This window comes from Giraffa tippelskirchi, chromosome 6, assembly GCF_054371585.1.
Source record: "Giraffa tippelskirchi isolate mGirTip1 chromosome 6, T2T-mGirTip1v1.2.pri, whole genome shotgun sequence".
Classification (NCBI taxonomy): Eukaryota; Metazoa; Chordata; class Mammalia; order Artiodactyla; family Giraffidae; genus Giraffa; species Giraffa tippelskirchi.
In genome coordinates, this window is record NC_137280.1 from 177,065,212 (window position 1) to 177,078,373 (window position 13,162).

Sequence of the window (13,162 nt, forward strand, 5' to 3'; positions counted from 1 at the left end):
TATGGAAAGTTATGAAATTATCAATTTATTTTTTCTTCATTAAAGTAACTAATTCCATGGTACTTAGACATAGGTTCTTTATATTTTAGACATATTCTAAACAAAATTCTAAGTAATTTATTCAGTAATCACAATTTAAATGCTATCTGGAACATATAATAAGAGTTATTACTCACCCAACCGATCCACAACAGCTTTCTAGTTACCTACTGACAACTGATATCATATCTTCTATGAACAAATTTTCACTATTACCATGTTTAAAAAGCTTACCTATTTTTTATCTTCCTTTTACAAAAAACACTTTGCAAATGGAGAGAGATTCAAATTCATACAAAACAGCACTGACAAATCTTTACTGAAGTCCTTTGGTAGGACCATGAACAAACAAGATAAATCTCAACAGAGTATTTAGATAAGGAATAAAATAAGTGATAAAAGGGGTAATGAAAAAATTTCAGAAAAATTACTTTAAGTTACATGTTTAACTGGTTAATTTGGTTACATTCAACAACTTGCAAAGCATTAGTCTTCTTATATTCGCTGTTGTTTGGTCACTAAGTCGTGACTAACTCTTTCGCGACCCCATGGACGTGGCCCGCCAAGGTTCCTCTGTCCGTGGGTTTTCCCAGGAAAGAATATTGGAGTGGGTTGCAATTTCCTTCTCCAGGGGATCTCTCTGACCCAGGGATCGAACCTGTGTCTCCTGTATTGGTAGGTGGATTCTTTACCACCAAGCCCCCAGGGAAGCCACATCTTATATTACCAAAAGCTACAATATTACTTAACAGTGTTGAATATAAATCATAAATGCTCTTTCCAGTCATATCAATTATTCTGGTCAAGAATTTCCGTAAAGATTACCTTTTTTGCACTGACTTTTAAGAAAACAAAAAATAACAAACTTTATGTTTTTGAAAGGAAGTGATCATTGGTATTGTCTTCTTCTATAGGCAGATGAACCCAAGAGATCAAGATGCAATTAACAAAGAGCAGCACTAATCGGAGGTGAGAAATTAACAGAGTAAAGAAATAAAATCAACTTCCACTTTTCAGACAATAATGGGCAGCACGACACAAACATCCTGGAGAAGGATCAGAGCAAAGCCCTGGCACAGCAAATAACAGGTGTGCCTTCACCAGGTATGAGCCAAAACTGCTTCTATTCTGTAAAATCCTCTGTGATCCGAAGAATAATCTAAGATAAAAGTAAATCATTTTCAGACTGTATCAGTGTCAAAATCTAACAAAGAAACAGTTTTAAAGGAGCTTATTGAATTAACTTTCCTTGACTATGAAGCTTCTCAAATTTATTGCTAAATTACCAACTCCAATTTTGGTATGTCTAAGAAGCAGGGTAAGATTTCTACATTAGTTTGTGGCAATCTTTAACACACTTGCTTAAAAGCAAACTTCATCATTAAGCATTTCTCTCAGAGTAAGGTCCTGTCCAGAAAGATAATATATGAAACTTCTGAACTTTTATGAATGAAATAACTGACGGAATACCTCTAAATTTCAACATAAAAAGGATGTCTATGATCAACTATCAGTATGTTTAAGACGCTTATGTCGAGGACGTGCAAACTATACATCTCGTTAGCCAAATCTGGCCCTGCTGCCTGTTGTGTTTTTTAATGGTATGTGAGCCAAAAATGGTTTTTATATTTGATTTTGCCTCTTAGCAAAACCTAAAATATTTAATATCTGACCCTTTAAGAAAGTTTGTACACACCTGGCCTACATCATTGCTACTCATTATATATAACACTCACCTCTAAGTAGGTAACTTTTAAATATATATCCCCAGCCCTGACCACCATACTAAGCTTTCATAACCACTAACTGCCCACCAAATATTTTTTAGATTTTCACATTCCTTTTAAAAATTATATATTTATAACAAAATTCATCTGCTATTTAAGTCCCTTTCTTGATTTTCTATCTGCTAATGGTATTATTCTGCCCGTAAGCTGGATAGATCTCTGACTCTTCACAAACTCCCCACAAGTCCTCTCTTACTTCCCATTTTTTCTGTTCAATGGCTCTTATATTCTAGCTCCCTTTCCTCCTAAAAAACTCTGGCTCAAGTGTTTTCTCCAAACCTAGACTTGAGACAATCAATTATTAACTGGTGTCCCTAAATTTAATCCCAACTCGCTTAACTCAATTAAAAAACATATTCTGAGTATTCCTATCACTTCAATTTATATCAAACAGTACATTTATAATGTTACTCCAAAAATATTACATTCTATAATAAAATATTACAAATAATAGATTTATATTAAAACAATATACAACTTCAACAGTTCCTCTCCACTAAGGCTCTATTTCACAAATGTAAGCCATCTGCCTACAGCCCTCACAATTCTTGGTACAGCTGTCCATTAACATTGTGCCTTAGGGTAACGCAGTTGAGAATACAGGTTCTGGAGTCAGTTGGCCTGGATTTGAATTCACCAGTTATTAGCTGTGCAAAAGTTATTTAATGTCTTTGTGCCTTTACTACATCACCTATCAGAAGAATATAATACTAGTATCCACTATCACACTGAGTTTATTTGAAGAGTAAATGGGTTAATATATAGAAAACATTCTAACAGAGCCTGGTAAATACTAAGTCATCAGCAACTACTAACAAATCATTTTTTTAAACAATCCTTTTTTTTGTTACCTAAATACATTTTAGTTATCTCCTAAGCGATATTCCTAAAGTTCCAAATTTGATGTGCCAGCTATTTTTTTTTTCTGATTCACATCAAAATAAATATATGATAAAAATTAGGAAAACTTGTCTCTGTGCCAATGTATTTTAGCCATTCAAAATACATTGTATTTACTACAATCTGATCCCAGTTATGAGTACATTCTCATATCTAACACCTTTCTTTCAATATGCTCTATTCCAAATATTGTCCCTCAAATATGAATTTTCATCACAACTATTGTTCCCACCACCACGAATATTTTCACAATCACCTCACCTTCTTTTTTCATTTCAGGACCAGATCATTCCTTCAAGACATTCCCCTACAACACTGTTTCTTTTGTTTTTCAACTAATTTATAGACTAGCCTTCTTATTCATTTAGTATGAACCACTAAAGTGTAGCTGCTTCTTTAGCGTTGCATTTAAAGGTATTTTTCATAAGTGTAGAACAGTTTCTTTTACCAGAAAAGCATCCAAGGAGATTTGCTTGTATTGTGAAGTATCTGTAAGCTCTAAGAAGTTAACTAAGACTGTATTATTGAATGATTTTAAATAGTGAATTTTCAGCAATTATCAGTTTATTTAAAAAGGACCAACAATCCTCTTTAGCGTATGGTCTCCAGAAATTAATACACATGGATGATATAAATGGCAGAAAGCAGTGTATCAAAAATTTCCTATTAATATTTCATTCTGAACATTATTATCTATGACAAATTTCCCAATTTAATGTCTATTACTAATTTGTAGCTCTAAAAATCCAAACTGGTTCAGAGGGCTAGTCAAAGGAAATTTAACTATGATTAAGATTTTTTACTACAAAAAGCAAAAAACCTACCATAGATTTTTACTGAAGAAACAAGATACTATATTTAACATCAGGTGAAGGTCCATCTATGATATATGACAGTCTTTTTCACCCTGACGGTGGAATTACTATGATGGCAAGAGCAGGTGTTGAAGTCTAACAGAGTTAGCTTAGGATCTGCTCAGTACTTACAGTATAAGCCTGGACAATAAGTTCACTTTTCCTCATCTGTAAAATGAGGGTATTAACGTTTACCTAGAGATCTCTTCAAGAAAATTAGAGATACCAAGGGAACATTTCACACAAAGATGGGCTCAATAAAGGACAGAAATGGTATGGACCTAACAGAAGCAGAAGATATTAAGAAGAGGTAGCAAGAATACACAGAAGAACTGTACAAAAAAGATCTTCACGACCTAGATAATCACGATGGTGTGATCACTCACCTAGAGACAGACATCCTGGAATGTGAAGTCAAGTGGGCCTTAGAAAGCATCACTACAAACAAAGCTAGTGGAGGTGATGGAATTCCAGTTGAGCTATTGCAAAACCTGAAACATGATGCTATGAAAGTGCTGCACTCAACACGGAACTTTGTCCAGGATAGATCACATCCTGGGCCATAAAGCTAGCCTTGGTAAATTCCAAAAAATTGAAATAATCCCAGCCATCTTTTCTGACCACAATGCAGTAAGATTAGACCTCAATTACAGGAAAAAAACTATTAAAAATTCCAACATACGGAGGCTAAACAACACGCTTCTGAATAACCAACAAATCACAGAAGAAATCAAAAAAGAAATCAAATTATGCATAGAAACGAATGAAAATGAAAACACAACAACCCAAAACCTATGGGACACTGTAAAAGCAATGCTAAGGGGAAGGTTCATAGCAATACAGGCGTACCTCAAGAAACAAGAAAAAAATCCAATAAATAAACTAACTCTACACCTAAAGCAACTAGAGAAGGAAGAAATGAAGAACCCCAGGGTCAGTAGAAGGAATGAAATCTTAAAAATTAGGGCAGAAATAAATGCAAAAGAAACAAAAGAGACCATAGCAAAAATCAACAAAACTAAAAGCTGGTTTTTCGAGAAGATAAACAAAATTGACAAGCCATTAGCCAGACTCATCAAGAAACAAAGGGAGAAGAATCAGATCAACAAAATTAGAAATGAAAATGGAGAGATCACAACAGACTCCACAGAAATACAAAGGATCATAAGAGACTACTACCAACAGCTATATGCCAATAAAATGGACAACTTGGAAGAAATGGACAAATTCTTAGAAAAGCATAACTTTCCAAAACTGAACCAGGAAGAAATAGAAGATCTTAACAGACCCATCACAAGCATGGGAATCGAAACTGTAATCAGAAATCTTCCAGCAAACAAAAGCCCAGGACCAGACGGCTTCACAGCGGAATTCTACCAAAAATTTAGAGAAGAGCTAACATCTATCCTACTCAAACTCTTCCAGAAAATTGCAGAAGATGGTAAATTTCCAAACTCATTCTATGAGGCCACCATCACCCTAATTCCAAAACCAGACAAAGATGCCACAAAAAAAGGAAACTATAGGCCAATATTACTGATGAACATAGATGCAAAAATCCTTAATAAAATTCTAGCAAACAGAATCCAACATCATATTAAAAAGATCATACATCATGACCAAGTGGGCTTTATCCCAGGAATGCAAGGTTTCTTTAACATTTGCAAGTCAATCAATGTAATACACCACATTAACAAATTGAAAGATAAAAACCATATGATTATCTCAATAGATGCAGAAAAAGCCTTTGACAAAATTCAACATCCATTTATGATAAAAACCCTCCAGAAAGCAGGACTAGAAGGAACATACCTCAACATAATAAAAGCTATATATGACAAACCCACAGCAAACATTATCCTCAATGGTGAAAAATTGAAAGCATTTCCCCTAAAGTCAGGAAGAAGGCAAGGATGCCCACTTTCACCACTACTATTCAACATAGTTTTGGAAGTTTTGGCCACAGCAATCAGAGCAGAAAAAGAAATAAAAGGAATACAGATAGGAAAAGAAGAAGTAAAACTCTCACTGTTTGCAGATGACATGATCCTCTACATAGAAAACCCTAAAGATTCTACCAGAAAATTACTAGAGCTAAACAATGAATATAGTCAAGTTGCAGGATATAAAATTAACACACAGAAATTCCTTGCATTCCTATACTCCAATAATGAGAAACAGAGAAATCAAGGAAACAATACCATTCACCATTGCAACAAAAAGAATAAAATACTTAGGAATATATCTACCTAAAGAAACAAAAGACTTATATATAGAAAACTATAAAACACTGATGAAAGAAATCAAAGAGGACACAAACAGATGGAGAAATATACTGTGTTCATGGGTTGGAAGAATTAATATAGTGAAAATGAGTATACTACCCAAAGCAATCTATAGATTCAATGCAATCCCTATCAAGCTACCAATGGTATTTTTCACAGAACTAGAACAAATCATTTCACAATTTGTATGGAAATATAAGAAACCTCGAACAGCCAAAGCAATCTTGAGAAAGAAGAATGGAACTGGAGGAATCAACCTGCCTGACTTCAGGCTCTACTACAAAGCCACAGTCATCAAGACAGTATGGTACTGGCACAAAGATAGAAATATAGATCAATGGAACAAAATAGAAAGCCCAGAGATAAACCCACGCACCTATGGACACCTTATCTTCGACAAAGGAGGCAAGAATATACAATGGAGAAAAGACAATCTCTTTAACAAGTGGTGCTGGGAAAACTGGTCAACCACTTGTAAAAGAATGAAACTAGAACACTTCCTAACACCATACACAAAAATAAACTCAAAATGGATTAAAGATCTAAACGTAAGACCAGAAACTATAAAACTCCTAGAGGAAAACATAGGCAAAACACTCTCCGACATAAATCACAGCAGGATCCTCCATGACCCACCTCCCAGAACACTGGAAATCAAAGCAAAAATAAACAAATGGGACCTAATTAAAATTAACAGCTTTTGCACAACAAAGGAAACTATAAGCAAGGTGAAAAGACAGCCTTCAGAATGGGAGAAAATAATAGCAAACAAAGCAACAGACAAACTATTAATCTCAAAAATATACAAGCAACTTCTGCAGCTGAATTCCAGAAAAATAAACGACCCAATCAAAAAATGGGCCAAAGAACTAAACAGACATTTCTCCAAAGAAGACATACAGATGGCTAACAAACACATGAAAAGATGCTCAACATCACTCATTATTAGAGAAATGCAAATCAAAACCTCAATGAGGTATCATTTCACACCAGTCAGAATGGCTGCTATCCAAAAGTCTACAAGCAATAAATGCTGGAGAGGGTGTGGAGAAAAGGGAACCCTCTTACACTGTTGGTGGGAATGCAAACTAGTACAGCCACTATGGAGAACAGTGTGGAGATTCCTTAAAAAACTGGGAATAGAACTGCCATATGACCCAGCAATCCCAATGCTGGGCATACACACCGACGAAACCAGAATTGAAAGAGACGCGTGTACCCCAAAGGTCATTGCAGCACTGTTTACAACAGCCAGGACATGGAAGCAACCTAGATGTCCATCAGCAGACGAATGGATAAGGAAGCTGTGGTACATATACACAATGGAATATTACTCAGCCATTAAAAAAAAATACATTTGAATCAGTTCTATTGAGATGGATGAAACTGGAGCCCATTACACAGGGTGAAGTAAGCCAGAAAGAAAAACACCAATACAGTATACTAATGCATATATATGGAATTTGAAAGATGGTAACGATAACCCTATATGAGAGACAGAATAAGAGACACAGATGCATAGAACAGTCTTATGAACTCTGAGGGAGAAGGTGAGGGTGGGACGTTCTGGGAGAATAGCATTGAAACATGTATATTATCATATGTGAAACAGAACACCATTCCATGTTCAATGCATGAGACAAATGCTCAGGGCTGGGGCAATGGGATGACCCAGAGGGATGGGATGGGGAGGGTGGTGGGAGGGGGGTCCAGGAAGGGGAACACATGTAAACCCATGGCTGATTCATGTCAATGTATGGCAAAAACTACTACAATATTATAAAGTAATTAGCTCCCAACTAAAATAAATAAATTTATTAAAAAAAAAAAAAAAGAAAGTGCTGCACTCAATATGCCAGCAAATTTGGAAAACTCAGCAGTGGCCACAGGACTGGAAAAGGTCAGTTTTCATTCCAATCCCAAAGAAAGGCAATGCCAAAGAATGCTCAAACTACCCCACAACTGCACTCATCTCACACGCTAGTAAAGTAATGCTCAAAATTCTCCAAGCCAGGCTTCAGCAATACGAGAACCGTGAAATTCCAGATGTTCAAGCTAACTTTAGAAAAGGCAGAGGAACCAGAGATCAAATTGCCAGCATCCGACGGATCACTGAAAAAGCAAGAGAGTTCCAGAAAACCATCTATTTCTGCTTTATTGACTATGCCAAAGCCTTTGACTGTGTGGATCACAATAAACTGTGGAAAATTCTGAAAGAGATGGGAATACCAGACCATCTGACCTGACTCTTGAGAAACCTGTATTAGGTAAGGAAGCAACAGTCAGAACTGGACATGGAACAACAGACTGGTTCCAAGTAGGAAAATGAGTATGTCAAGGCTGTATATTGTCACCCTGCTTATTTAACTTATATGCAGAGTACATCATGAGAAATGCTGGGCTGGAAGAAGCACAAGCTGGAATCAAGATTGCCGGGAGAAATATCAGTAACTTTAGATATGCAGGATGACAACACCGTTATGGCAGAAAGTGAAGAGGAACTAAAAAGCCTCTTGATGAAAGTGAAAGAGGAGAGTGAAAAAGTTGGCTGAAAGCTCAACATTCAGAAAACTAAGATCATGGCATCTGGTCCCATCACTTCATGGCAAATAGATGGGGAAACAGTGGAAACAGTGGCTGACTTTATTTTTGGGGGATCCAGAATCACTGCAGATGGTGACTGCAGCCATGAAATGAAAAGACACTTACTCCTTGGAAGCAAAGTTATGACCAATCTAGATAGCATATTAAAAAGCAGAGACATTACTTTTCCAACAAAGGTCCATCTAGTCAAGGCTATGATTTTTCCAGTAGTTAGGTGGATTTGAGAGTTGGACTGTGAGGAAAGCTAAGCACCGAAGAATTGATGCTTTTGAACTGTGGTGTTGGAGAAGACTCTTGAGAGTCCCTTGGACTGCAAGGAGATCCAACCAGTCCATCCTAAAGGAGATCAGTCCTGGGTGTTCACTGGAAGGACTGAGGCTGAGGCTGAAACTCCAATCCTTTGGCCACCTTATGCGAAGAGCTGACTCACTGGAAAAGACCCTAGTGCTGGGAAAGATTGAGGGCAGGAGGAGAAGGGGACGAGAGAGGATGAGATGGCTGGATGGCAGATGGCATCACCGACTCAATGGACATGAGTTTGGGTAAACTCCAGGGGTTGGTGATGAACAGGGAGGCCCGGCATGCTGCGATTCATGGGGTTGCCAAGAGTTGGACACGACTGAGCGACTGAACTGAATGTTTACCTTTCAAGTCTACAGTGATGTTTCAATGAATAACAGATAAAATTTTCTGCACAATTTTCAGAAGATGGCAAACATTTAATAAAGTGGTAGTTACTTCTTTCATTGTATAACCTAACTGCTTAGAAATTTCAATAGCATTTCCTGCCAGCATACCACCATTTTCCTCCTTTCTCTACCAAAGGAAAATCTATTCAATATCTTCTGGTTTGTCTTATTGAATAGACAAACTGAGGGTACTATCAGTCTCCTGGTCACCTGACAGCTTTATACCAGAGGTCAGCAAATTATGCAGAGAAGGCAATGGCACCCCACTTCAGTACTCTTGCCTGGAAAATCCCATGCACAGAGGAGCCTGGTAGGCTGCAGTCCATGTGGTTGCAAAGAGTCGGACACGACTGAGTGACTTCACTTTCAAGCATTGGAGAAGGAAATGGCAACCCACTCCAGTGTTCTTGCCTGGAGAATCCCAGGGACGCCAGAGCCTGGTGGGCTGCAGTCTATGGGGTCACACAGTCGGACACGACTGAAGCGACCTAGCAGCAGCAGCAGCAGCAAATTATGCTCCGGTGCATAAGCAAAATCTGGTCATTCGTTTTTTAGTGCCCTGGAAGCTAAGGGTGTTTTTTGCATTTTAAAATGCTCATGTAAGTATTCACATAATATCCTCAATTTTGCCTTTTGGTCCACAGAGCTTAAAATATTTACTATCTGGTTAATCTTAAAAAATAAAAAAAGTTTGCAGACCCCAAAGAAGACGTAGCAAAGAAGCATCCAACATAGATCAGTGGAAGAGAAACCATGGAGCAGAAAAGGGTGAGCAAACAGCTCAATGGCAGTACTGAAGTCAGAGAACATGGGCACAGAGTAAAAAATCAATCAGCATGGAAACTAGAGAATACAGAAATGATAAAGGGAATTAAGATTTTGAGGCATTTAATAAGAGTGGATAATGAAATAGAAGAAGCAGTGGATGTGAAACACTTATTCTGAAAACTCAGCAGTGGAAAACATAAACAGGCAAGTAATTAAAAGAGGAAGCAAGATCAATGAATGTTGCCCCCAGGATGTAGCAAAATCAAAGGAACCTAGGGGTAAAGACAATAAATAAGCAAGGTATCAGACACAACTGCTAAAGAAAAAATTTCTGAAGAAATTTAAAACAGGAGCCAATACCAACGTATTATGTTAGTATGCTAATATGTATTCTTATGGAGGAGAGGAAAACAAGATGGATCACATTCTACCATTTCAGTATCTCCAGGAAAGTAGACATAGTTTATCAACTGAGTGACATGACGATAAGGAACTAAAAGAAAAAAGATTTAAAAATAATTTTTCAAGGAGAACAAGCAACAGAACAAATAGGACACAAATTAATCTCGGACTAGTGAGGACTCATTTGTTCTTGATTATAAAAGCACGTGAGTTTAACAGTTTAAATTTCTCAAAGTGAAAACTAAAATACCACTGTGTGTTTCACATGGTCTTTCACTAGTACTGTCTTCCATTAGCATTTAGAACTATATTCAAAAGCAGAAAACTATAACTTACTCAAATACTACACTCTTTACAGATTTAACTGTGAACCAAGAAATGTTTTTCATATAAATAAAATTATATGTGGTTTCTGTTGCTGTTCATTGCTCAGTTGCTCAGTCGTGTCAGACTCTTTGCCACCCCATGGACTGCAGCATGCCAGGCTTCCCTGACCCTCACTACCTCCCAGAGTTTCCTCAAACTCATGTTTATTGTTGAAGATGTCATTCAACCACCTCACCTACTGCTACCCCTTCTCCCCCTGCCTTCAATCTTTCCCAGCATCACAGTCTTTTCCAATGAGTCAGTTCTTCACATCAGGTGGCCAAAGTACTGGAGCTTCAGTTTCAGCATCAGTCCTTACAATGGATATTTAGGGTTGATTTCCTTTAGGATTGACTGGTTGGATTTCCCTGCAGTCCAAGGGACTCTCAAGTCTTCTCCAGCACCACAATTCGAAAGCATCAATTCTTTCATGCTCAGCCTTCTTTATAGTCCAACTCTCACATCCGTACATGATTAATGGAAAAACCACAGCTTTTGACTACTATATGGACCTTCCTCAGCAAAGTAATGTCTCTGCTTTTTAAAACATCGCGTAGGTGTGTCGTAGCTTTTCTTCCAAGGAGTGTCTTTGAATTTCATGGCTGCAGACACTGTCCTCAGTGATTTTGGAGCCCAAGAAAATAAAGCCTCTCACTGCTTCCACTTTTTCCTCATCTATTTGCCATGAAGTGATGGGATCGGATGTCATGATCTTAGTTTTCTGAATGTTGAGTTTTAAGTCAGCTTTTCTACTCTCATCTTCCACCTTCATCAAGAGGCTCTATAGTTCCTCTTCGCTTTCTGCTGTAAGGGTGGTGTCATCTGCATCTCTGAGGTTACTGATAATTGTCCCAGCAATCTTGATTTCAGCTGTGCTTCCTCCAGACTGGCATTTGGCATGATGTACTCTGCATGTAAGTGGTTTTTCCATAGTAATTCAAAAAAGACATGTGCACCCCAATGCTCATGGCAGCACTCTTTACAACAGCCAGGACACAGGGGCAACCTGCTGTCCATCAGCAGGTGAGTGGGTAAAGAAGCTGTGGTACATATATACAGTGGAATACTACTCACCCATAAAAAGGAACATAGTTGAGTCCGTTGAATTGAGGTGGATGAACCTAGAGCCTATTATGCACAGTGAAGCAAGTCAGAAAGAGAAAAGCAATATATAAAAGCACAGATATATGGAATCTAGAAAATTGGGACTGATGAACCTGTTTGCACAGCAAGAACAGAGATGCAAGCATAGAGAACAGACTTGTGGACACAGCGGGGAAAAGAGAAAGTGGGACAGACTGAGAGAGTAGCACTGAAATATACAGTCACTGAGAGAGCCATTTCCTACGCAGGTGGATAAGAAGTCTAAGGGTCCCAAGGAGAGAGGGGTCTGAAATTCTCAAGGAGGAACAAAGGACAAACTTTTTTTTCTTTTCCCTCTACATTCCTTAGGATTATATAACAATAATATATCCTGCTTGAGGACAGTCTCTGGAAAAAACCTTGTGGCTAATACCGTTATCTTAAAATGTAAATCATGGGAGTAGGTCTAGTGAGGTCTTTACAACCTCCAGACATTCTTTTGATTCAGTGTAATAACTAATTAGAGTATATAATTCCATTGCTAACACTAGCAAGGGGGTACTCTTTCTGCCCCCTCTGATGCCTATGTCAGAAGCTTTCTCGATCTCCTTTATACTTTAATAAAACTTTAATACACAAAAGCTCTGAGCGATCAAGCCTTCTCTCTGGCCCCTGACTGAATTCTTCTCCTCCAGAGGCCAAGAATCCCGGCGTCTTTTCGTGGTTCAGCAACAACCTTTCAACACTTAGTGGGCAGGTGCTGTAGAACAAAGGGAATTCACGCTTGGTGCTCTGTGACCATCTAGAGGGGTTCGGTGGAGGTGGTGGGGAGGAGGCTCAAGAGGGAGCAGATATAAGTATACTTACAGCTGATTCACATCTATTGTACAGCAGAAACCAGCACAACATTAAAAGCAATTATCTTCCAATTAAAAAAAAATTATATATGTTTTCTAGACAAGATACCTTATGTACAAATCCTAGTTAGAAATAAGAAGTAAAATCAGCCAAAATCAACCGGTGAGTCCCTAAATCTCACAAGGAATTGATTTGTCTGTCTTCTCTGATATTTATATATTTATGTCACCCCCCAAAATGCAACTATATAGAAGCTTAGGGAAGAATCATATTTTAGATAGTGTTCTTATCTGACCAGCTGTGGATCAAAAACACTTTTCAAATTTTACAGAAAATACTCTGGAAGGAAATTATATTAAAAAGTATGGTGTTGGAGAAAACTCTTGAGAGTCCCTTGGACTGCAAGGAGATCCAACCAGTCCATCCATTTCCTAAAGGAAATCAGTCCTGAATATTCATTGGAAGGACTGATGCTGAAGCTGAAACTCCAATACTTTGACCACCTGATGTGAAGAACTGACTCATCT

General features: G+C 37.7%; 1 protein-coding gene across 4 annotated transcripts in view; it reads right to left on the bottom strand.

The window, feature by feature from the left end:
- PJA2 (praja ring finger ubiquitin ligase 2) overlaps positions 1-13,162 on the bottom strand; it is a 128,742-nt gene that overhangs the window by 86,973 nt on the left and 28,607 nt on the right. The window lies entirely within an intron of this gene.